Genomic DNA, 25,009 nt, shown 5'->3' with positions numbered 1-25,009 from the left:
GGGAGGGAGGGAAGGAGAGAGGAAGGAGGGAGGGAGAGAGGAGGGTGGGAGGGAAGGAGATAGGAGGGAGGGAGGGAAGGAGGGAGGAGGGAGGGAGGGAAGGAGAGAGGAGGGAGGGAGGGAAGGAGAGAGGAGGGAGGGAAGGAAGGAGAGAGGAGGGAGGGAGGGAAGGAGAGAGGAGGTTGGGAGAAGGAGAGAGGAGGAAGGGAAGGAGAGAGGAGGGAGAGAGGAGGGAGCGAGGGAAGGCGAGAGGAGGGAGGGAAGGAGAGAAGGCGAGAGGAGGGAGGGAGGGAGGGGAGGAGGGAGGGAGAGAAGGAGAGGAGAGGGAGGGAGGGAAGGAGAGAGGGAGGGAAGGAGAGAGGAGGGAGGGAAGGAGAGAGGAGGGGGAAGGGAGAGAAGGAGGCTGAACGGCCGGGCCCAAGGCCTCGGGCTGGATTAAAACCCTTACAGGTAGGTGGTGTCGGGTCTCGGGGGCGGGGGGGGGGGGGGGGGGGGGGGGTGGGGGGAAAGAGAGAGAGTCGCAGAGGCCCGGGGGGGAGGGGAGAGTTGCGGAGGTCCGGGGGGGGAGGGGAAGAGAGAGTCGCAGAGGTGCGGGGGGGGGGGAGCAGAGGTCGGGTCGGGTCGGGTCAGGTGGGGGGGGAGCCTTATGCACGCAGCTCCAGTGAGGCCATTCGGCCAGGGCTAAGGGCTGCGTGCTTCGGGCCGCTCCCACACAGTTTTGGGCGCCTGGAACTACTGCACACGCGCGGCCACTGTAGCGCGCATGTGCAGAGGTCCCGGCACTGTTTTCAGCGCAGGGACCTGGCTCCGCGCCCTACAGCTCGTGCTGCGCCGCACTCATCTCCAGAGGACCTCCAGGGAGCCGGAGAATTAGGTAAGTTTTTTTTAGGCGCACTTTCTGGCGCGAGAAACAGGCGCAGCCCGGACCTGGACCCATAGAAAATAAGTGCAGGAGTAGGCCACTCGGCCCTTCGAGCCTGCACCGTCATTCAATGAGTTCATGGCTGAACATGCAACTTCAGTACCCCATTCCTGCTTTCTCGCCATACCCCTTGATCCCCCTTTGTAGTCAGGACTACATCGAACTTCTTTTTAAATATATTTAGTGAATTGTCCTCAACAACTTTCCGTGGTAGAGAATTCCACAGGTTCACCACTCTTTGGGTGAAGAAGTTTCTCCTCATCTCGGTCCTAAATGTCTTACCCCTTATCCTTAGACTGTGACCCCTGGTCCTGGACTTCCCCAACATTGGGAACATTCTTCCTGCATCTAACCTGTCTAAACCCGTCAGAATTTTAAACGTTTCTATGAGATCCCCTGTCATTCTTCTGAACTCCAGTGAATACAAGCCCAGTTGATCCAGTCTTTCTTGATATGTCAGTCCAGCCATCTATCAGGTTACCCCCTCAGTCTTGGCTTTTCTGTAGAAAAGAGCACCAGCCTGTTCAATCTTTCCTGATAGGTATAACCTCTCAGTTCTTAGTTTCTTGCAGAGGTGGTGTTCAACAGCTGCCAACTATCCTATGTCCCTCACCCAAATGACCGCTATTCATTTGTGAGTCTCGGCAGCGAGTGTCAGCAGGGTACGTAACTAGGAGAGAACATCACAACCGGGCCCAGTCCTGTGCTCACAATATGCGTTCCAGGGGACACTGGCAGAGTTCAGGATCGAGAAATCCTGGCTGATTTTTTTCTCCTTACCCCAGGAGAGCATGGTAGTGCCAACCTTGAACAAAGTAGACCTCAAAGAAACCCCATTCAACTGAGGTAACAGCAAACTTTACTTCAAACTCAAACAGATAGCAAGCAGCCAGACATATATCTGTACTGTAGATTCAGCATCAATCACTTGAGGCGGATTAAACTGCACAGATTACTGTAATGACTCTCTCTTTAAAGGCTGGAGTTAATTATCTTTTGCTGTTAAAGCTCTGCCATGGGAGGGCTAACAAGACAAGGAAATACACATTAAATGGTAGGACACTGAGAAGTATAGAGGAACAAAGGGACCTTGGAGAACTTGTCCACAGATCCCTGAAGGTAGCAGGCCAGGTAGATAAGGTGGTTAAGAAGGCATACAGAATGTTTGCATTTATTAGCTGAGGCATAGAATATAAGAGCAGGGGGGTTATGCTTGAACTGTATAAACCACTGGTTAGGCCGCAGCTGGATTACTGCGTGCAGTTCTGGTCATCGCATTACAGGAAGGATGTGATTGCACTGGAGAGGGTACAGAGGACATTTCTGAGGATGTTGCTGGGAATGGAGAATCTAAGCTATGAGGACAGATTGGATCGGCTGGGTTTGTTTTCCTTGGAACAGAGGAGGCTGAGAGGAGACCTCACTGAGGTGTATAACATTATGAGGGGCCTAGATATAGTGGATAGAAAGTGCCTATTTCCCTTAGCAGAGGGGTCAACAACCAGGGGGCATAAATTTTAAGTAATTGGTAGAGGTTTAGAGGGGATTTGAGGGGAAATTTCTTCACACAGAGGGTTGCGGGTGTCTGGAACTCACTGCCTGAAAGGGTGGTAGAGGCAGAGACCCTCACCACATTTAAAAAGTACTTGGATGTGCACTGGAAGTGCCGCAACCTGCAGGGCTACGGACCTAGAGCTGGAAAGTGGGATTAGGCTGGATAGCCTCTTGTTGGCGGACATGGACATGATGGGCCGAATAGCCTCCTTCCGTGATGTAAACTTCTATGATTCTATGAAAAAGCCAAGGATTGTCAATACAGGTTGAACCTCTTGTCCGGCAACCTCGGGACCTGATCGGTGCTAAACCACGGGAGGTCAGTGCTGGTGATCGCTGAGTGAGGGAGGAGAGGCGGAGAATGTTGGTGATCGGTCATTTCTCTGTCTGTCTCAGGTCTGACGCCCCTTCGCTGCACCGTCAAGTCGCACAATTCCACAATGAGGAAGCAGAGTGAGATGCTGAGTGTCACTGGAGTGCTTAATAGTGAGCTCCAAGCCCACGCCCAGGAAAGTGGCAATTTCGCAAACTAATGCTGAACCACGGATGCTTCCGGACCAGAGAGGTTCAACCTGTACAACTGCTCCTCATCCCAAACCAAAGGGTCGCTATTTAATCCAAAGATGTTTTGAATGTTACTGAAACAGATCTGCAAAATGTTTGGCCTTAAACTGTCACAATTAAAACCTGCCGCATTACTGTGAGTTTTGCTTTTATTAATATAACATAGTATTACATAAAAATAAGAACAGCGCGTATTACTTTACAATGGAGGCAGAATTACATTGACATGTGCTGATCCACTTAGCCCCTGGTCTCTAATCTTGCCTCACCCAAAGTCTACATTTGGCAAAGTCCCCATGCGTGACACCTCAGGAGATCGGCTAACCTTATTAAAAAATTTATGCCTGCATACATTTCCTGAGTACAATAACCTACTTCCTGCTGTTACATTTTTGTCACACTTTTGTGTCAACTTTGCTCCGTTTCAAATTACCATGTATCCATTTAGAATGGACTTTGGCAGTGTAAACTCATCAGCCGGTAATTGTAGAATTTGACCACTGGGTGGCACCTCCTCACAAATCACTCAAAGGTGAGCGGATACAGGGTTAAGGATGAGGTGAGCAACAGTGAAGCATCTTGGAGGGGAGAATACAAGGTTCAGCAGATAGTTCCAAAAGGAGACAATGGGGTAATGATGGTAGGAAGGGGTAGTGGAAGGTGAAGCTGTAGGGGAGAGAGTCACTGAGGGCCACATTCCCCTCCGCCCGCCCCTTTCCAACCCCTATCACAAATATAGTTATCAGTGGCTCCTTTGCCTGCTATACCGTACCATGTCATGGCACCCACCAGCTCCCACCAAAAGGAAAGAAAAAGGAGGTTCTTATACCATGAACCTGCTTGACTCCTCACCTCCTATTCAACAGTTTTTGTCAACAAGGTATGTTTGCTTTCAAAATGCAATTTTTTTTTATAAAGACATCAAATTAAAATGCGGCAAGACACTATCTCTGTACCTATGCCTTTGTCTTTATCTCTCTCCCTCTGTCTCAAAGATGTTAGTAATTATAGGGCTCAATTTTCCACAGTGATTTGCGTCGTGTTTTTGGAGCAGGCCGCTTTTTTTGGTCGAAGTTAAAAAGACACAGTTTCCCCAATCAATTTGCACCAGTGTAAGTTAGTTACGATTTTTTTAGGTACGTTTTTTTTGCAGCCAAAGGGGATGTAACCAGCCATCTGCACCAATTCTGGGCATTTAGGCAAGTTTGGTCAGCTGAGAGTTACTCCAGTTGTGCTCAGGCCGGCGTATGTGGTCTCTGCAGAAAAACCTTCCGGAGAGTTAAAGAAATCGGCGCAGGTAAGGAAATCGGCGCAGGTAAGTGCAGCAGATGCCCAGACAGCAGCAGCAGGAAAGGTCAGAGGGTGGGGGGGGGGGAAGAGAGAAGGAGGTGGAGGGGGCGGGTGAGGGGGAAGCCTTTCGGGTGTGGGGGAAGCCTTTCGGGTGTAGTTAGGTGCGGGGACTGGGAGGGAGGAGGCCATTTGGCCTGGGATGGGGCGGGGTAGCGGACCGGCAAGCCCTTCGGTCAGGGCTAGGGGCGGGGAGCAGGACCAGCTTTAATAATTGGAGGTAAGTTGCTGCAATATATTTTAATGTGTTTTTAAGTTGCTGCAATATATTTCAATGTGTTTTTAAGTTGATGCAATGTGTTTTAATGTGTTGGGAGCTGGCTGTATGCCTCACTTTGCAGCCTCAGCTCGCATTGTGTCCCTGGTTACCATGGCAGCCCGATCTTTTTGGCACTGATCAAGGCTCCACCTCCAAAACTAAAGGACAGGTTAGCCGCGCCAAAATGAGGAAATCCAACGGGGAAACTTAGAACTTTTTTTTTGGCGTACTTGGGTCCCCAAAAAACGTGCGTAACTCTTCAAGTACACCAAAAAAAAGCTTTGGGGAAAATTGAGCCCATAATCTGTCTCGCAGCTGTAAGCACTTATGTTTTCTAATTGAAAAATACAGGCGAGATAAATAGGTTCCATTTTTTTTTGAGAGTTGAACTATTTGCAATAAGTCTCTCTTTCTCTCATCTCCTCTAAAATATGCACAATAACATAGAATTAATACATTTACTATATATTTTTTGAATGTTTTATTTTGTAGAAATTGCAATTTGGACATCAGAAATTTTAGCTAATGGCGGGGGGGGGGGGGGGGGGAACATTTTCAGAGAGCGCTTTGAGTGGTTTGTGAGAAACCGCAACCCAGTAGCCAGAAGAGGGCAGAGAGAAAGGTAAAAAGGGTTAAGGAGACAGGAACAGAGACACAAAAGCAGAAGGAAAGAGACACGGGTGGAAAAACAGCAACAAAAGTACAGCAGACAGGCAAGAAATAACATATTGATCAAGAGCAATGCCACAGGAGATCGACTAGTGGGTTTTAAAATCAACTAATCACACAAATCAGAACGTTTCAGCTTTGATCCATAATCTACGCTGCATTAGCCAGCCTCAGTCAAGGGGTGGATTGGGTGTCACATTTAGCCTCTGCTCCCAGAGTAGAGAACCCAGGGCGTGCAGAGCAGTTTATAGCGGATACCTCGAATATAACATCGCACTCGGCTGCGATGGTTCCCATGATTGAATAGTCTGCTGACACCAACTGTCCATGTGCTTCCACTTGAGTGAGTTATTTGTGTAATTGCACCCCAGCAGGAGTCAAAAGAATGTGGATAAGAGGAGGAAATCACAGGAAGAAAATCACTTTAAAAAAGACTATTGCGGCATGAACAGTAACCTTGTAGTAATCTCAGGCTGCTGTTACAATGCATTTCTGACACTACAAAAGGTTGCAATTCAGTGAAGCTATACAGATTCCTTGAACCGAATTCAAAACAGATCTTTTAAAAACTTACTCTTTCATGCACTGTGCTTAATATTTCACGTCCCAAAGTCTACGTTATATTTAATTTTCCTTTTAACCTCAATGATCAGTCGATATTCAGTGGGCGATCTTTTACAATCAGAGATCGACAGAGATGTTAAGTGAAGAATGTTCGTGCTGCTGACAACACAGCCATATCTGAATCACATCATCAGCTACTGTCCACATACTGAGATTCTGGTACTAGCTTTAACTGGCCATTTTATCTTCTGATTTGCTCTCTTTTTTTCCGCCCATGTTCCCTGTACTGACTCTTGGATCAGGCGCACTGGCAGCTCTCTGGTTGCTCACGTAGCCATTCTGTATAAGTGACAGTGAGGATCACTGGACTGTTCTACCATAGAGGCCATCACAGTTAGGCCTAATCTTGTTTCCCCAACCCCTCCCCCCCCCACTGCCCTGCAACATTCTCACACACTGTGCAGCAAGGGTTACTGGCGAGTGATCGGGAGTGAGGACTCTGGCTCGCACTGTCTAGTCCAGTGGCACTGAGGCTAATTGTGGCTCTGATCTGCCTCAGACCAGCTAAATTACAGACTAGGAATCAAAGACAGGATTTTGTAGTCCATATTTCCCACTAGCCCACTGTCCATCTTTTCTATAAATTAACAATTGTATACATTCGTGAACAGCTTCTAATATCCTCTCTGTGATAGGCACATAAATCCCGAGCACAGCTAAAAAAACCAGTTTTAGAAAAGAAAGAACGTGCAATTATATAGTGGCTTTAATGATCTCAGGGCGTCCAGTAGTGCTTTACAGCCAATGAAGTACTTTTTGCAGCATAGTCACTGTTGTTATGTACCCAGCAAGGTCCCACAAACAATAATGTGATAATGACCAGATAATCTGTTTGTTAGTTGAGGGATAAATATTGGCCTGGACACTGGGGAGAATTCCCCTGCTTTTCTTCGAAATAGTGCCACAGAATCTTTTCTGCCCACCTGAGAGTGCAGATTAGGTTTAACGTCTCATCCGAAAGACAGCCCCTTAGACAGTCAGCCTAGATTTTGTGCTCAAGTCTCTTGAAGTGGGGCTTGTGAGCCCCACTCTAATTAAAGGGTTAAAACATGGGTCTCAGAAATAAAATAAACTAATAGTATTTTTTTCAATGGTCAGCTCTTTAGCTAACATGCTGACTTTGCAAAGTCTTCCCCATGCTTTAGCTCACTTGGTCCAAGATTAACATGTTGATTTTGCAAGAACCAACCGAGGTAGGAATCACAAAGGGCCTAGGGGGATAGAAAAGCAGAACAAAGGATCAAACATGACTCTTTAACAGGATACCATCTGGCTAGGGCAAGGGTCAAGGCAACAACAACAGATTGTGGTTACATCAGTCATACTTTCTTTGGTTATGGAGGTGGTATCTTAATGTTACACAAGGCAGAAAACAGAGACGTGATTGTGTGACATGGAAGGAAATGGACCAATCACTGTGCATGCGGGCTTTAAACTAATCAAATTGTGCCAACGAGAATCGAACGAGGGGAAACATGTATTTTGAATGTATAAAAAGTTGTTGAAACTTAGGTATCATTGGACAGTGACCTGGTTCACCTCCCCACTGGTTTATCTTAATTTTTTTTATTTTTTTTTATTATTCGTTGCCAATCTTTCCAATTCTTTGTCAAATCACAAACGCCAGAGGTCACCTTGCACACATCAAGGATCACTCTGCGCCAATGCTCTTAGCCAAAAGGCCTAGAGCCACTGCACCGTTCCTGGAAGTACTGCAATACCAGGTTCGTGCCATGGAGGTGGATGGGTCAGGCCCCCCACACACCTCCGTGGAGGTGGATGGGTCAAGCCACCCCACCCACCTCCTATTTCCAAAAAGCATAGGAGAACCACCTTCCTGATCCAGGGAGAACCACGTTGGGGTCATGGTTACTCCCCTGTCAGGTCAGTTACGCATGATCTTAGCCAAATACTCCACTTCACTCTGGAGTGGGACTTGAACACACAACCTTCTGATTCAAAGACGAGAGCGATACCACTGAGCCACGGCTGACACACTCAACATGGCTAGATTGAAGCAGAAAACCAATCTTTTCCTTCTTCTTGCAAGAGTCACAGTAATTGCAGACACGAGTACTCTGAAGGTTAAATGCTTCCCCTGTGCTTTCTTTTGACCCAGTCTGGTTGATTCATTTTTGAAGTGATCAAGGACAATTTTCTTTTATTGTCTTCAAATTTTCTCTCCTCCTGCTGGGGCAGGTTCCACAGGCACTGGCTGCCCTCCTGTACAAGTGGCCATTCTTCATGTGTGAGACCCAACAATGAGCACAAGCAGCCTATTCAACTTTGACCTGCATCACACCCAAGCACAGTCCTAACCTTGAAATGAAAGAACATAAAAGGATGCGATGAAAGATGGGGAAGTGGGATTTAAGTAACGAACTCCAGTCATTGAGGCATAATGGGCTGAATGGCTCCTTCTGTGTTGCAAGTTCTGCGTCTCTATATCCACACACGAACACTTTCCATGTGGGGGTCATTAGATCGCCAACAATGATGGAATGAACAAACGAACAAACTTTCATTTATACAGCACCTTATCACATTTTCAACACATCACAAAGCGCTTTACAATTCCTTTTGAAGTGCAGTCGGTGATCATATGATCATAGAAGTTTATAGCACAGGAGGAGGCCATTCGACCTATTGTGTCTGTGATGTAGGCAAATGCAACAACCAATTTGCACACATTAAGATCCCACAAACAACAAATGAATGCATGACCAGATAATCTTTTTCTGGTGGTGTTGGCTGAGGAAGGAATGTCAGCCAGGACACCGGGAGAACTCCTTGCTTTTTATTCGAATACTGCTGTGGGATCTTTTACATCCAGTTACACTGACAGAGGCCGAGTTAAATGTCTCATCCAAAAGACAATACCTCTGACAGCACACACTGGAGTCTCACCCAAGGCATTGTGTTCAAGTCTGCAATGGGGCTTGAACCCACAACAGGAGCAGGAGCTGAAGCCACGGTGAACTGCAGAATCTTCACCACTACCCTGCCTGAGATCATCTAACCGAGCACAAATCCGGAACCTGTGACATTCCTGGCCTGCATGGGACGGTACCACACCAAGCAGAACACATTTTCTCAGCCATCGGCAAGCCCTTTATTAGACTTTTTATGTAGTACAACAACTTGCATTTAAAAAGCACCTTTACCATAGTAAAACGTCCCAAGGTACTTCACAGGAGTATAATCAGACAAACATTGACACTGACACATAGAGATATTAGCACAGGTGACCAAATGCTTGGTCAAAGAGGCAATTTTCAAGGAGTGTCTTAAAAGGAGTTGAGAGAATTAGAGAGATTTAGGGAGGAAATTCTAGAGCTTATGCCTCAGCCAAATGAAGGATAGGCCACCAATGGTGGCGCGAAGGAAATCAGGGATGCACGAGAGATTGCTATCTCGTTAGTCTTTAATGATCTCATCACTCTATCACCCTCCTGAGGTTATTCTACAGTGCTAAAGGAGGGAGCAGTAAAATAAGATGGCACCATCTGCTTAGTTTATAAAGTTGATATCGATCGTAGTTACGCAAAACATCATCAATTGCAAAATAAGACATAGGAACATGAGTAGGCAAATTAGCTCTTCGAGCCTGACATTGCGTTTCGCCATAACACAACGTACGAGGAGAAGAACAGCCTGGTGGAATGACTTCGAAGCAGTCTCTCATTGTAATACTGAATCCTCTACTCCACCTCTGGGCTGCTCTGTGATGTCACCGATAGGAGCAGCTTCACTGAAAGCCCGCCAGCCAGCCCATAGGTGCCCAACCTTTGGAAATCAGGCCACAGGCTAGGCAGATACTCTGTCCATCAGCAAACATTGGTTATAGTTTGAGCTTTTCCAATATGAACTGGATAAGAACTTGAAACCTTCCTTTCTCTTTAAGCTTCTGGTACAGCATGCAGTGCAACTAGAATCGGCAACTCTGGTTGAATGTTCCTCGAGGTTTCATCACATGAACTTCTACCTCCAACCGCCCGGTCCAGACAAACAGCCATTATTTTTTATAACTAATAAACAAGTGTTCAAAGAAAATGAAAACAAATCACAATTTTTTTCTATGTCCCTATCAATTTTCTCCTGGATTGGTCGTAGCAGTGTTCAGGATATTGGTCTTTCATTCCTGGAGGGTTGGCAACCCTAAGTGCAACACAGAAGACCCACACAGGCTGCTGTCAGTTCACGTGCAGTGCGAGATCTCGCCAAGTCTCATCAAGTGGCAGCCTCGGCAACTTCGCCACAGCGTTTCCTGACCGTGGCTAACAAGAGAAATTAAGGATAGTGTTAAATCCAAGGAAGAGGCATATAAATTGACCAGAAAAAGCAGCAAACCTGAGGACTGGGAGAAATTTAGAATTCAACAGAGAAGGTCTAACGGTTTAATTGGGAGGGGGAAAATACAGTATGAGAGTAAGCTTGCAGGGAACATAAAAACTGATTGCAAAAGCTTCTATAGATATGTGAAGAGAAAAAGATTAGTGAAGACTAATGTAGGTCCCTTGCAATCAGAATCAGGTGAATTCATAATAGGGAACAAGGAAATGGCAGACCAATTGAATAAATACTTTGGTTCTGTCTTCACTAAGGAAGACATGAATAACTTCCCAAAAATACTAGGGGACCGAGGGTCTAGCAAGAAGGAGGAGAAACTGAGGGAACTGAGGGAAATCCTTATTAGTCAGGAAATGGTGTTAGGGAACTTGATGGGATTGAAGGCCGATAAATCCCCAGGGTCCGACAGTCTGCATCCCAGAATACTTAAGGAAGCGGGCCTAGAAATAGATGATGCATCAGTGGTCATTTTCCAACATTCCATGGACTCTGGATCAGTTCCTATGGATTGGAGGGTAGCTAATGTAACCCCACATTTTAAAAAAGGAGGGTGAGAGAAAACAGGGAATTATAGACCGGTCAGCCTGACATCGGTGCTGGGGAAAATGCTGGAATCAATTATTAAAGATGTAATAGCAGTGCATTTGGAAAGCAGTGACAGGATCGGTTCAAGTCAGCATGGATTTATGAAAGGGAAATCATGCTTGACAAATCTTCTAGAATTTTTTGAGGATGTAACTCGTAGAGTGGACAAGGGAGAACCAGTGGATGTGATGTATTTGGACTTTCAAAAGAGATTAGTGTGTAAAATTAACGCACGTGGTATTGGGGGAATGTATTGATGGGGATAGAGAACTGGTTGGCAGACAGGAAGCAAAGAGAGTAGGAATAAACGGGTCCTTTTCAGAATGGCAGGCAGTGACTAGTGGGGTACCGCAAGGTTCAGTGCTGGGACCCCAGCTATTTACAATATATATTAATGATTTAGACGAAGGAATTGAATGTAACATCTACAAGTTTGCAGATGACACTAAGCTGGGTGACAGTGTGAGCATGCTAAGAAGCTGCAGGGTGATTGGGACAGGTTAGATGAGTGGGCAAATGCATGGCAGATGCAGTATCATGTGGATAAATGAGAGGTCATCCACTTTGGTGGCAAAAATAGGAAGGCAGATTATCTGAATGGTGACAGATTAATAAAAGGGGAGGTGCAACGAAACCTTGGTGTTATGGTACATCAGTCATTGAAAGTAGGCATGAAGGTACAGAAGGCAGTAAAGAAAGCAAATGGCATGTTGGCCTTCATAGCGAGAGGATTTGAGTATAGGAGCAGGGAAGTCTTGCTGTAGTTGTACAGGGCCTTGGTGAGACCACACCTCGAGTATTGTGTGCAGTTTTGGTCTCCTAATCTGAGGAAGGACATTTTTGCTATTCAGGGGGTGCAGCGAAGGTTCACCAGACTGATCCCCGGGATGGCAGGACTGACATATGAAGCAAGACTGGTTTGACTAGGCTTATATTCTCTGGAATTTAGAAGAATGAGTGGGGATCTCATAGAACATAAAATTCTGACGCAATTGGACAGGTTAGATGCAGGAAGAATGTTCCTGATGTTGGAGAAGTCCAGAACCAGGGGTCACAGTCTATGGATAAGGGGTAAGCCATCTAGGACCGAGATGGAGAGAAACTTTTTCACCCAGAGAATTGTGAACCTATGGAATTCTCTACCACAGAAAGTTGTTGAGTCGAGTTCGTTGGACATATTCAAAAGGGAGTTAGATGTGGCCCTTACGGCAAATGGGATCAGGAGTTATGGGGAGAAGGCAGGAGTGGGGTACTGAAATTGCATGATCAGCTATGATCATATTGAATAATGCTGCAAGCTCGAAGGGCCGAATGGCCAATATTTTATTACTCTGCTTTTTAATTGCACCCACAGGACTCCAATGATGAGATGGAAAGTGCGGAGCCAGGATCTGGACATGAACTGCGAGCCTTAGTTTAGCCAAAATCTATAGTGCTAAGGTAAATGGCATTGGGAAAACAAACGGCCTCGGTAAATCAGCACATAATAGTCTGCCTGGGGGAGTAAGTACAGTCGAGGAAGTAATGTGATGCTGTGGAACAGTACAGCTCCCACAAATACTCAATTATGGCTATGTTGAGAGTTCGGAGTCCTGTGGGTGCAATTAAGAAGCAGAGTAATAAAATATTGGTGGTCGATGGGGGGGCGGGGGGGAGGAGAGGGCTGTAAGCAACTGGAAGAAGTTTCAGTATCAGCAGGCTGCAGGACCTCCAACTTATGCCTCAATTATCCATAATTCTCCTTGTGAGTTCCCAACTTCATCAGTGCTTGCATGGAGAGATGCCTCGTGTGTGCTACGTACTTCCTTCCAGGGACGGAGTGGGCAAATTAAATTGGAGGGAGAGGTGTCCTTAGTATGTTCTCACTCACCTTACAGCAGACGGTATGGTCTGGTCTGGTCTGGTGTGGTACGGTGTGTTTTTTTTTTAAATCATGGGATGTGGGCGTCGCTGGCAAGGCCAGCATTTATTGCCCATCCCTAAATGTCCATTTTGAACAGGTGCAGTCCATGTGGTGAAGGTACTCCCATAGTGCTATTAGGGAGGTAGTGCCACGATTGTGACCCAGCGACAATGAAGAAATGGCAATATTTTCCAAGTCAGGAAGGTGTGTGACTTGGAGGGGAGCTTGGAGGTGGTGGTGTTCCCATACGCCTGCTGCCCTTGTCCTTCTAGGTGGTAGAGGTCGCAGGTTTGGGAGGTGCTGCCGAAGAAGCCTTGGCGAGTTGCTGCAGTGGATCTTGTAGATGGTACACACTGCAGCCACGGTGCGCCGGTGGTGGAGGGAGTGAATGTTTAAGGTGATGGATAGTGTCCCAATCAAGTGGGTTATTTGTCCTGGATAGTGTCGAGCTTCTTGAGTGTTGTTGGAGCTGCACTCATCCAGGCAAGTGGAGAGTATTCCATCACACTCCTGACTTGTTCCTTGTAGATGGTGGAAAGGCTTTGGGGAGTCAGGGGGTGAGACACTCGCCACAGAACACCCAGCTGTTATAGCCACAGTGTTTATGTGGCTGGTCCAGTTAAGTTTCTGGTCAATGGTGACCCCCAGGATGTTGATGGTGGGGGATTCGACAATGGTAATGCTGTTAAATATCAAGGGGCGGTGGTTAAAAAGTGTTACAAAGCGTTACAAAGTATTTACAGCATAGAAACAGGTCTTTCGGTCCAACTAGTCTGTGCTGATGTTTCTGCTCCACGCGAGCCTCTTCCCACTCTTCATCCATCCCCATCAACATATCCGTCTATTCCTATCTCCCTCATGTATTTATCTAGCTTTCTCTTAAATGTATCTATGTTAGTTGCCTCAACCACTCCCTGTGGTAGCGAGTTCCATATTCTCACCACTCTCTGGGTAAAGAAGTTTCTCCTGAATTCCCTATTGGATTTATTAGTGACTATCTTATATGTATGGCCCCTAGTCCTGATCTCGCCGCAAGTGGAAACATTTTCTCTATGTCCAGCCTATCAAACCTTTTTCATAATTTTGAAGACCTCTATCAGGCCATCCTTCAGTCTTCTCTTTTCTAGAGTAAAGAGCCCCAGTCTGTTCAATCTTTCCTGCTAGGTCTCATCTCTCAATTCTGGTGTAATTGTCGTAAACCTTCGACAGTCCATTGGCATCCCATATTACTAGAATTGAGGAGTCCAAATTCGTGTCACTGTGGCCTGTATTGACACTGGTATCCTACAAAACTGCTTTATAAGTCCAGCCGTATACAATCAGGGCTCCAATATGGGTTTGGGGTGAGTGGGTTCTATGGGCTCAATTTTCCCCAGTGATTTGCGCCGTTTTTTGGGCGTGAGTTAAAAAATGTAAGTTTCCCCAAGGAATGTGGGCCTGCTTAACTCAGTTAGTTACGATTTTTTTAGGTTCGTTTTTTTTTGCGTCATGGGGGCGTAACCTGATGTCTGCGCCAGTTTTTGTCAATTATAGAAGCTTGCCCCCAAAATATGTCTCCGAGGTCGGTGTATGTGACCACTCCTGAAAAACCTGCACACATTGAAAAACCAGCGCAGAAAGACGCCATTGTTTTTCAGCGAAGTTTTGGAGGGAGTCAAGACGACTTAAACATGCATAATAAAAGTTACATTTTTTTTTACCTTATAATGCAGTAAATGGAAGTTTAATTGAATTCTGTAAGTTTTTGGAGCGTCCGCCAGCAGAATTGGTCCCGCGCCCGGACAGAGGGGCTCGGGGCTCGGCTGCAAAAGAAGCCTGGATGGGTGGGGGGCTGTGGAAGGTGATCGGAAGGCATCACAAGACTGCACTACACATCAAATGTAGCCCGGGGAGTTGGGGGTGTTGGAGGGTTCCCGATCACTGCTCAATCCTGGGTTTGGGCCATACAGACCTGTGGGGAGAGAGAACAAAGAACCTTGTCCTGCCTGCCTGCCGTTTTGAGCTTCTTGCAAAGGTTAAATTTAAGCATGGGGGCAATACTGGCAACGCCATACGTTGCACAAGCCTTTTACATGATGGTGCTGCTGAGGAGACAATTGATTCAACGTCATCGCATGAGAATATCAGAGCTCATAGGGTGAAGGCTTTACCCACGTCAGGTACATCGAGACAGGCGTCCGTACCTGCACCTGAGTGATGCAGACTGTGTCAAAAGTTGTAATCGAGATCTGCGAGTTGGTAAAAGCAGACCTGCAACCTAGAAGAGTCAGGAGACTGCTTTGTCAGTTGAAGTGAAGATTACAGCTGCACTTTCATTCTATGCATCCGGATCGTTCCAAGCTACAACTGCGGATGTGTACGCCATTTATCAACATGCAACACATGTCTGCATTCGGCAGGTGACTGATGCATTATTTGCCTGGAGGAACGACTACATAAAGTTCCCCATGACCGCCCAGGCAATGCGTAACGGTGCTGTGGGCTTCTCCAGGATTGCTGGCTTCACAAAAGGTGCAGGGTTGCATTGATTGTACCCACGTCGCCTTGCGAGCACCTTTGGAGGATTCAGAGATGTACAGGAACAGAAAAGGCTTGTGCAGCTTGTGTGTGACGACATGCATCGCATCATGTCAGTTGATGCAAGATACCCCGGGAGCACCCACGATGCGTTCATCCTACGCGAGAGCACTATATCTGCTATGTTTCAGCAACAGCCAGAAGGGCAGAGCTGGCTGCTGGGAGACAAAGGCTACGGCCTCGCCACCTAGCTCATGATGCTCCTATACGTAACCTGGACGGAAGCTGACCAAGAATACAACATGTCGCACATTGCGGCACGCAGCACAATAGAGAGGACCATTGGCATCTTGAAACAGCGTTTCCAATGTTTGGACCATTCCGGAGGCTACTTGCAATACTTCCCTGAGATTGTCGGTCAGTTCACTGTTGTGTGCTGCATGCTGCATAACTTAGCCATCATGAGGCAGCAGCGGCTGGTAGTAGAAGACCCACCTGAGGTGAGAGTGGCTGATGATAATGATGAGGAAGATGCAGACGATGAGGAGGAGGATGAGGAAACCATGCAACTACTTGAACCCAGAGCATGACGGCGGAGGAGGGCGGGCCGTCGTGCCCCTAACGATTGCTCAAGCCTTGTGCCAGCAGCCGTGAACACTTTAGTGCCTGAAGGCTCAGCAACAACTATTCCACATGGACCATCTTTACTGTTTGGATCTGTTCCGTAATGTTGTGTTGTGTTAATGGAACAAATAATGGAAATGATTCTTGTTTACTTCAAAAGTTGTGTTAATAATGGAACATGAGTTGATGGTGCCAGGAGTGATCCCGTAAGGTCAATGCTCTCCACACTCATTGCCATCATCTGAACCACATCTGTTAGATCCTGCACCTGAGGAGAGCGCTATCGAGATCTCCTTCCCCTCCTCACCCCAAGTTTGGCTCGCAGCATCCCAATGGGACCCACAGCCTCGGACTGTGGGACCCTGGGTGTGCCTTGCTGCATCCCACTGGGACCTGCAGCCTGGGACAGTGGGACCCCGGGATGCTGCACCCCACTGGAATCCCCAGCCCCGGACTCTGAGAAACCATGGAATGTTCCACCAACACTCAAACCACTACTCAGGGAAGGGGCTAGCACATCAATGGACAGCACTTGCATCTCCTCCAAAGTGAGTACAACAGTGGGGGCTTCATCCATCCCCTCCCCCTCACCTCCATGCTCTTGGTCTGGAAGATGTTCTCCTCTTCAGGCTCGCCCTCGTCTGAATCTTCTTCTGCATTGTCAGGGTTGGCCTCAAGTTCTGCAAAATATAACAGAACAGACAAATGGTTAGCAGCAGAGGAGGGGGCAGGGTGGGTGGCATGAGTAGGCTCACACAGTGCAGGGAGCGGGCTGATTTGAAGGACCATGATGGATGATAGCACATTGCGTCAACCGAAGTGGAGCTGTCGGAGACATCCTCATGAACCGAAGCATGGCTAGCCCGTGCAGTACTTAACATTTAGCAAAGCCAGACTGTGGAATTTGCAGGACTTACCCTCTCCCTCGAGTGTGGGCCCAGCTTGTGCAGTGGTGGTTGCTTTTCTCCAGGCAGGACCCATCAAAGCAGCGACCCTCTCTTCCAAGGGTGTCAGTGGCTGCAGATTTGCCGGGCCACCTCCTGTTCGAATGTTCTCGTTTGTTGTGTGCCACTTTCCTCTGCAAAGATGAAAATATAACTTTTTAGAGAGGGTGTCTTTCTGCTGGGTGGGACATATACAGATGGCCACATTTGCAATTGCAATTCCATTGAAAAATGAAAATATTACTTACACTAACTACTTGACCAAGGTCCTGCCACTTCTATTTGCACTGGCCTCCCGACCTCGGGGTGCTCACCATTGCACAGTAATCTTCTGCAAGTTGGTTCCAGCGTTTCTTCATTTCTTTGGGTGGAACTTTTATGTGACCTCTGCTGGTGTCCAGCTCCTGCCATCTGGCCTCAATCACAGTAACTAGTGCCTCCACTTCATCCCTGTAAGAAATTCTTGGTCCTTGCACTGCGTTGCATCTTGTATTGCAGCTCGATTTTTCCAATGAGAATTAAAGTTCTCACACACAACTGGTTCTTTAAAAATGGCCAATTGCAAACCAGGAGGTGTAATGCGCATGCGCACCCACAGGAATCACTTCAGAAGTGTCCCTTTTTTTTCGCGCATGCACAGAAGGGGCGGCATCGTTTTTTTCGGCGCAGATAGAGGCTCCACCTCCCAAGGATACAGGACAGGCTGTGCGGCGGCAATTTTGAAAAATAGAGCAGGGAAACTTGGCACATTTAGTTTTGGAGTAGTTCTGGTCTAGAAAAACGAGTATAACTCTGAAAATGTGCCAAAAAACAGCTTTGGGCAAAATTGAGCCCATAATCCCTTTCCATCACACCATCAGCTTATTTTTAGTTTTTAGGATGTGGATGAAACAAAGGTTCACCTGAAGCTCTGCAACAGACAGTCGCATCTGAAGCAGACATGTCTGACAAGACAGCACTCACGCTGCTGCTCTGGTGTCTCAGCTCAAATTATGCGATCAAATCCCAGAGTGGGGATTCAATCAATAATTTTTTGATTACATTATTAAAGTATGTTGCTGTAAACATGTGTCTGTTTACTGAAGAAATGTTTACAACTGGAGCGCCTTATGGTTTGTATCAGCACAATGACATCTTATGTCAGTGATTTATTTCCCTTTTTGTCTTAGACCCCCCTTTGCCACACATCATCTAGTTGGTGGAAGCATTATGGAGTGGTGGGCTGAAAATTGTGACATCACTGGGTTCATCACCGTGGCAACAAGCAAAGGCTCGATAGTTCCACGCCAGGAACGTTGTCCTTGGTGCCACCCTTCCACATCTCCTTACCGGAAACTTGAGTTATTAAAGACGTAAACAAACGTGCTGTGTTTTCTCGTGGAATTTGAAATTGTTATTGCAGAATAAGTTTTCAGAAGCGTGGCCTCAGAGCAGACTGTGGGTTAGAAAAGAGCTCTGGCTCCTTGTGCCAAGTATCAGTTATTCTGTAACTTCGATGCGGTGGATCTTTTTCTTAAATTGCGATTACTGTTGTTCGAAAGAGATTGTCAGGGTAGAGTCGTGGGTGTAGAATCCAATTTAACCTGCATTTTTAAAATGCCAGTCAGTTTTCGGCCTTCTACGATAAATTGAGACCGTTGAACAGATATTTTCGTAAATATTTTTTGGTTTCAGAGACGTATGTTTTTTTTTTTGTTCGTTCTATTTTGTCAGCGAGACGAGGCAAATATGTCAGAGTTCAATGAAGACAAATATATAAAGCACCAACCAATTTGAGTTAATATCGCGTCTTGAAAAGGGAGGGAAATCGAATTTTGAACACAAAGGGGCTGAAATTGCCCTGTTTTGCGCCTCCCATTAGCGTCTCCAGGGGGTGCTAACTGAGCGTGAAACTGTTTTCACTAGGGGATGGGGGCGCTACCGGCTCCCGTGAAATTGCACGAGAGGTAGAGAAGGCGTCAACACAGCAGCACCACACCCCAGGCCGCCATCATCATCATCATCATCAGTCCCTCGAAATCGAGGAAGACTTGCTTGCACTCTAAAAGTGAGTTCTCAGGTGACTGAACAGTCCAATATGGGAATTACAGTCTCTGTCACAGGTGGGACAGACAGTGGTTGAGGGAAAGGGTGGGTGGAACTGGTTTGCTGCACGCTCCTTCCGCTGCCTGCGCCTGTATTCTGCATGCTCTCGGCGACGAGATCCAGGCCGTCACGCAACCGCCGATGACGTCATTGCCATGGGCGGCGACCCCTTTCCACCCCATGAGGTCGTGCAAGCGGTGGCAGGTTGCGAACCACGCCGACATCCGCTCGCGGGGCGGAAGTTAAAGGGGAGGTCGGGAGCGCCGTGCACCGGCTTTGTTTCCAGCCGACTCGCCGGTCGGCCCCTTCTGTGTCTCTTTGGCGTGGTCCGGGCCGCATCAGCAGTCCGGCACTCCGTTTGGGTGCCGGAGCAGCCACGTAGTGCTGTCAAATGCGTCCCGACTACTGCCCCCATTGCGCTCCACTTCCTGTGAGGGGCAGTAACCGCAATTTCGCGGCCGGGCCGGAAGCAGGAAGTCCCGCCCCGAGTCAGTTACCGCCCCCAAGCTAGGGAATTTTGCCACTAAAAATCTTAAAAAACAGATTGTGTGTGCATTTTGTGGTCAGCGCCGGCGTGGATTTCGAAGGCCACTTTTGTTGGGTGAGAACGCGTGGGCGGGCGGGCGGGCTTCGAGCACACCGTCCGCTTTAATCCGAGGTTTACACATTATCATTCGGTGACATCGAGCGGCATTTTACTGTTCAACTGTCTTTTAACTTTTAACTTACTCTTGTTGGAGATGGTCATTGCCTGGCACTTGTGTGGCGTGAATGTTACTTGCAACTTACCAGTCCAAGCCTGAATGATGTCCAGGTCTTGCTGAATGTGGGCATGGACTGCTTCATTATCTGAGGAGTTCTAAATGGAACTGAACACTGGCATGGTGTGGTGTGGTATGGTGAGGTCTGGTATGATATGGTGGGTATGGTATGGTATGAAGTATGTTTCCGGTGTGGTTTGGTACAGTATAGTACGATGAAGTATGTCATGTTACGGTGTGGTGTGGTATAGTGTGGTGTGGTATAGTATGGTATGGTACAATGTGGCATGATACGGTACAGTATGGTACAGCATGGTATGATGAGGTCTGGTAAACAAATAACCAAGAGGAGGAAAGGACAGTAAATCATCACACCATTTAAAAATAATTCCTCTTCACCCATTCCCTCCCCACACTCAGATTTTTCTCTTTCTGATGCAGAGCCCCACAGGTACTTGCAGAACCAAAGTGGCCACTCAATACGTGCAAATCTAGACCACGAGTATCAGCAGACTATCTGACCATGGAGGGCATCACAGCCAAGCCTAATTCTCTGCTCACCTCACATCCACACACATGAACATTCCATCCAAGGTCCATCCCCACAGAAAGAAGGATGGGGCTGTATCAATCCTGGAAAATTCCATATTCCCTGTTAATAAGAATGTAATTTGACTGATTTAGCCACTGACACGAACTGTCCTGACCAATGGGTATAGGTCATGAGCAGGGACTCTGGCTAAACTTTCTTGTCTCCTCTTCCCAGGGGTGCTGAGGCTAATTGCAACACCTGTTTTTATAATCTAACATGAAACATTTAAAATGGAAGGAAATTAAATAGATGGAAAAGCTGAGATTATGGGCCCAAGTTTCGGCCTCAGTTGCTCCTGATTTTTTGGAGCAACTGATGTAGAACGGAGTATCTTAGAAATTCAAATTCTCGGCATTTAGTTTGCTCCAGTTCTAATCAGTTAGAACAGTTTCACTTTGGAACAGAATTTATTTTTCAAAAGGGGGCGTGTCCGGCCACTTACGCCTGTTTTCAAAGTTTAGGCAGTGAAAACTTACTCCAAACTAACTTAGAATGGAGTAAGTGAAGATTTTTGTACGCTTGAAAAAACCTTGTCTATACTTTAGAAAATCAGGCGTAGGTTACAAATCAGGCGTAGAGAATGGGGAGGGGGGGGGGGTTTAAAGGGAAGTTTACAAACATTAAACACTTCAGTTTTACAAATAAAGAGCCATCATCACTAATAAATGATAAAAACATCAATAAATCAATCCAAAAAAATTAATAAGAAATAATTTTTTTTTAAATCAATAAATAAAACATTTTCTACTTACCGACTGCAGCACCGGGAGCCCTCCAACAACGTGCTGGGATGCCCCCCCCCCCACCAGTGTGTCTCTGTCAGTGTCGCTATCTATCTGTCTGTGTGTGTCTCTCACTCTCTGTCTGTCAGTGTCTGTGTTTCTGACAGCGAGGGGAGGGGGAGGAGGGGGGTAGAGAGAGAGGGGGAGGGATGGGGGAGAAGGGGGAGGGGGGAGAGAAAGGGGGGGGGAGGATAAGGGGAGGGGGAGGAGAAGGGGAAGGGGGGAAGGAGAAGGGGAGGGGGGAGGAGAAGGGGAAGGGGAGGGGGGGAGGAGAAGTGGGGGAGGAGGAGAAGGGGAAAGGGGGGGGGAGAGGAGAAGGGGAAAGGAGGGGGAGAGGAGAAGGGGAAAGGGGGGCAGAGGAGCAGGGGGGGGAAGAGAAGGGGGGAAGGAGAAGGGGGAAGGAGAAGGGGGGGAAGGAGAAGGGGGGAAGGAGAAGGGGGGAAGGAGAAGGGGGGAAGGAGAAGGGGGGAAGGAGAAGGGGGGAGGAAAGGAGAAGGGGGGAGGAAAGGAGAAGGGGGGAGGAAAGGAGAAGGGGGGGGTAAGGAGAAAGTGGGGAGGAAAGGAGAAGGGGGGAAAGGAGAATGGGGGGGAGGGGAAAGGAGAATGGGGGGGAGGGGAAAGGAGAAGGGGGGGAGGAGAAAGGAGAAGGGCGGGGGGGGGGGGGGGGAGGGAAAAGGAGAAGGGCGGGGGGAGACTGAACGGGCCGGGCCTGGCCGGGCCCAAGACTTCGGGCAGGGCCTATCACCAGCACCAGATTTACAGGTAGGTGGCGTTGGGTCGGGTCGGGGGGGAGGGGGCAGAGGGAGGTCGGTTCGGTTCGGGTCGGAGGGAGGGAGGGAGAGGGAGGTCAGGTCGGGTGGGGGTGGGGGGGGGAGGGGAGCGCGGGTCAGGTCGCGGGGGGGGGGGGTTGGTTGGAGGGAGGTCGGTTCGGGTCGGGGGGGATGGAGGGAGGGAGAGGAAGGTCAGGTCGGGTGGGGGAGCGCGGGTCGGTTCCGGTCCGGGGGCGGGGTGGGGGGTGGGGATGGGGAAGCGGGAGTCAGGTCGGTGTCGGGGTCGGGTCGGGTCCGGGGGCAAGGGGGGACGGGGGAAGCGGAAGTCGAGTCGGGTCGGGAGAAAGCAGGAGGTGGGCGTGGGAGGCAGCCTTATGCACGCAGCCCCAGTGAGGCCATTCGGCCAGGGTTAGGGGCTGCGTGCTTCGGGCCCCTCCCACACAGTTTTGGGCGCCTGGAGCTACTGCACATGTGCGCCCACTGTAACGCGCATGTGCAGAGGTCCCGGCACTGTTTTCAGCGCAGGGACCTAGCTCCGCCCCCAACTGCTCGTGCTGCGCCACGCCTGACTCCAGAGGACCAGCAGGGAGCCGGAGAATCTGTAAGTTTTTTTTAGGTGCACTTTGTGGCGCGAAAAACGGGCGTCCAGATCGGGGCTGCGCCGTTCTAGGCGCCGCCCGAAACTTGGGCCCATAGTCCCAGGAATTCATTGGAGAGAATGAGATCATACAACGCAATTAAAGGGATAAGTCCTCCCAGCATTAAATTATCCTTTCAATATGACAATTTATGCACTTCATGCAGGAAATGATCATTAGAGATTTTAAGGCCTTGCTTGCAACTTGAGTGCTGAAATATTAATTTGGGACACCATCACCTTCAGGAATCTGTTATAATTAAATTGCTGAAACTTTCAGAGGGACCAAGATACTGCACATCATCAACAATTCTCATTGATTTAATTACCTTTTGTGTTTGTGTGTGTGTGTGTGTGCGTGTCTCAATAATGTCGGTTGTTACTACCAGAAGGCAATACCGTCTTCTCAAAGTGCTGCAGGCACCTGTAAAACAGTTCATAAATACTGCAGGACAGAAGAGCTATTTTGAGAGGATATAAATGAAATGGCGAGATCTGCATGGGTTCTCTTCAATTGCTTTCCAAGAAATAAATGAGACGCCGCACTTGGCTGTGCAAAACCACGTGTTGCACGCAATATTACTAAACAGATTATCCACGCAAATCCTCGGATTTCCTTTTCCACCTTCAGAAGCTCGTTGATCTAGTTCCAAACTGCAGCAAGACATATATATTTGAAGGCACGTACTGGATATCATGAAGAGAATACACAACCAGGAATACTCCCGAGGAGAGCACAGATAAAGAGTCAATTGGTGGTATAAAAAAAAATCACAATATTAACAATTTGGCAAAAATATATAATGTGGTATAACTGATTGTGTTCTCACCCAAACGCACTTTTCCACTGGGATCACTGGATTATAATTAGAAGTGGGGACACACATAATTAGTATCAGCCATGGCTCAGTGGAAGTACTCCCACCTCTCTTTCCGGTGTCCTGGCCAATATTTATCGGCAGTGTGTATTTGCAACACCAAAGTTCTGATTTGTTCCCTTGGATGAGAAGACCAGATTTCTGATTTTTCCCCTTAGAGGACAAGACACACCCAACAGTTTGTCTGGAATGTGTAATTAGATCCTGCCTGCCCGAGTGATCAATTACTTTGCAAAGTGTAATTTGATCCATTCTGACTGCCGGGCTCCAGGCAGAGCTCACAGTACTGCTTTCAGAGAACAGACAGGGCTCACCCTCACGGGTTAGGACCTTCCCTCCCACCTCCACCAACATGTTCCTGACACCCGCCCCCCCCACCCAACATGTTCCTGACCCCCCCAAGCCCACCCCTCCTGAGTTGTTGACCTTCTCTCCCTGTCCAAGTTCCTGATCTTCTCCCCCCCCCACCCCCCGCCGGAGTTCCTGACCTTTCCCCCCGGCAGTTCCTGACATTCTCCCCCCACTGGGTTCCTAACCTACTCCACCCCCATACCCCCCGCAACAAGTTCCTGACCTTCTTCCCTTCCACCCGCCATAGATGGGCATTGTGTGTGGGTCATGGATTGTTAACAGGTTTATTGGGTATGAAATGAATAGTGACAGTGTCATGACTTCCGGATTTTGTCCAGTCCAATGATGTCACTTGCCGCACATGTGCCGAGCTTTCCGAGAAGTCAACGAGGTGTAGGGAGAGGAGAGGGAGAACGTGATGTGGGTGTAAAGGGGCTGGGGTTGGAAGAACTTGATCCATATCTAACAGAGGGGGGAGAATGATCCATCTTCCCATCCGGATCATGTTCTCACTTTTTTCCTCCCCTTTAGACCTGGATCACGTTCTTCCTCCATCCCCACCCCCCAAAGTTCCTGACCTTCCCTCCCCTGAGCTCCTGACCTCCTCTCCTCTCTGATCCCCTCTCCTCTCCTCTCCTTCCTTCCGTCCCCAATCCTCTCTCATCCTCGCTGATCCCCTCCCCCCCTCGCCGCCACCACCACCCCCCCGCCCAATCTTTTCTGCACGGAGCCGAGGGAAGCATGGCAGGCCGCAGCACCGTTGGGTACTGCGCATGCGCGATCAGATCAAGTACGCATGCGCTGTACAAAATGGCCACGCATGCGCAGAGAGAATCAAAACAGCGATGCAAATAATCACTCCAATATTTATCACTCAACACACATCACTAAAACAGATGATCTGGTCATTATTCCTTTGTTTGTTTGTGGAACCTTGCTGTGCGCTGGTTTGTTTCCTGCATTACAACAGTGACAACACTTCAAAAGTACTTCATTGGCTGTAAAGTGCATTGGGATGTCCTGAGGTCGTGAAAGGTTCTACATCAATGCAAGTCTTTCTTTCTTTCTTGATTATCCTTTCCCTAATCCAAAAGTGCTGTGGCCAATTGCAGCATCTCAACTGGCATCCTGGCTACGATCAGATTAGAGATTGAGCCTCGGATCTGGTTTATACACCTTAACATGACACTATGCAATGTATTTACACGCTGAGCCATCGGGGAAGCTGACAGTTTAATAGAGGTGTTCAAAATTATGAGGGGTTTTAATAGAGTAAATAAGGAGAAACAGT

At 48.0% G+C, this 25,009-nt stretch overlaps 1 protein-coding gene across 7 annotated transcripts in view; it reads right to left on the bottom strand.

The window, feature by feature from the left end:
- The window catches only part of LOC139278696 (L-fucose kinase), a 427,721-nt gene that overhangs the window by 275,079 nt on the left and 127,633 nt on the right, over positions 1-25,009 (bottom strand). The gene's annotated exons all lie outside the window — the stretch shown is intronic.

The sequence above is a fragment of the Pristiophorus japonicus genome, chromosome 13 (assembly GCF_044704955.1).
Source record: "Pristiophorus japonicus isolate sPriJap1 chromosome 13, sPriJap1.hap1, whole genome shotgun sequence".
Lineage (NCBI taxonomy): Eukaryota > Metazoa > Chordata > Chondrichthyes > Pristiophoridae > Pristiophorus > Pristiophorus japonicus.
Note: the sequence above shows the minus strand (reverse complement) of the source record. Positions and strands in the feature narration are given on the sequence as shown.